At 54.9% G+C, this 1,225-nt stretch overlaps 1 long non-coding RNA gene across 1 annotated transcript; it reads right to left on the bottom strand.

The window, feature by feature from the left end:
* Positions 1-6: 6 nt before the first annotated feature.
* Positions 7-1,199, bottom strand: LOC145719227 (uncharacterized). The gene is made up of 3 exons (XR_014142258.1): positions 445-1,199; positions 182-366; positions 7-101 (listed from the first exon to the last, which is right to left on the bottom strand). It is a non-coding gene; the product is annotated as an uncharacterized LOC145719227 (long non-coding RNA).
* Positions 1,200-1,225: the final 26 nt, after the last annotated feature.

Genomic DNA, 1,225 nt, shown 5'->3' with positions numbered 1-1,225 from the left:
GGGGGTGGCAGCAGAGGTGGGTAGGAGACACTGGGCCACTTACCTGGAGATCAAGCGGTGTAGGGGGACCCCCAGGGATAGAGACAGAGACGGCCAAAAACCTGTGGGAAGCTGGAGTCAGGATGCCCAGACAGGGAAGAGACCGGGAGACACAGTACTTGAGACCAAGGGGTTGGGTCACCTGTCCACAGTGGCTCCATCTGATTAGCTGAGGTGGGGCCAAGTACCTCTCCCCTCTGAAGGAAGTGCTTCAGGACCAGCCGGAGCCGGCCTTCATTCAAGGTCTCTAGGACAAGGGCTCGGACTGCCCGGTAGTTGGCGTAGATGTGAAGGGCGGTGAGGAAGAAGAAACAACCGAGGCTGAAGCTGGGTGGGAGAGTGGGGTGGTCAACAGGGGCAGAGGCCCGGCTGGGCACCTCCTCCCTGCCCTTGATCCTGTCTTACCTAGGGCAAGCTGACACCAGGGGAAGCATCAAGAGGCTGACCAGGAGCCCTGCCAGGTTTACCAGTGTCTCCTAGAAAATGGCAGAAGGGCTAGGAGTTGGAGAGCTTCCTTCCAGGCCAGGCTGAATATCCTTGAGTGCCTTTCACCACATTCCTCCCTGCCCCAGTTCCTCCCAGGGCTCCCTACACTGATGAGGATGCCTACTAAGTTTTTAATGAGTGAGCTATCATTTAAGATACCAGCTGCTTCTGTCTAGGTAGATACAATGCCCTTGGAACATGTCTTTGTTTTGCAAGAGTCCTCTGAGCAGCCCTATACTCAGGCAAGCGAATGTCCTCGGAATGGGGAAGTTCTTATATTTGGTGGTTTAAAAAGACTGATCCCCCTCAGCCCCTTGGTATACAAAAACTGGCAGACACATTTGCGAAGGGTTCAAGGAGCCACTCAGGAAGAAAGGCACAAGATCCAAACCTCTTCCCTTGAGAATCAATGTTATCAGAACTCTCTGATGGCTTGAGATGGCCTGACTGGCCAGACACCAGGCCACCTGTCCCCAACTCATCATGAGGGAGGAAGAGTCTGGATTGGTGCCCCTGACTACTGGGGTCCGAGGGAGAGCTGGTCCTGGCACAAAGCAGGCTTGAGGCTGGGAGAGCTCTCCCTACCCAGCTGTCCTGGCAAGGGGGTGGGCTGTGGAAATAAGAGCAATGGGTGTAAATAGGTGGTAAATAGGAGATTAGAGGTCTTGGTTGTGCAGGAGCAGAAGGACCTCCTCTCCCT

The sequence above is a fragment of the Leptonychotes weddellii genome, unplaced genomic scaffold (assembly GCF_054177405.1).
Source record: "Leptonychotes weddellii isolate Sample4059 unplaced genomic scaffold, ASM5417740v2 HiC_scaffold_35105, whole genome shotgun sequence".
Lineage (NCBI taxonomy): Eukaryota > Metazoa > Chordata > Mammalia > Carnivora > Phocidae > Leptonychotes > Leptonychotes weddellii.
Note: the sequence above shows the minus strand (reverse complement) of the source record. Positions and strands in the feature narration are given on the sequence as shown.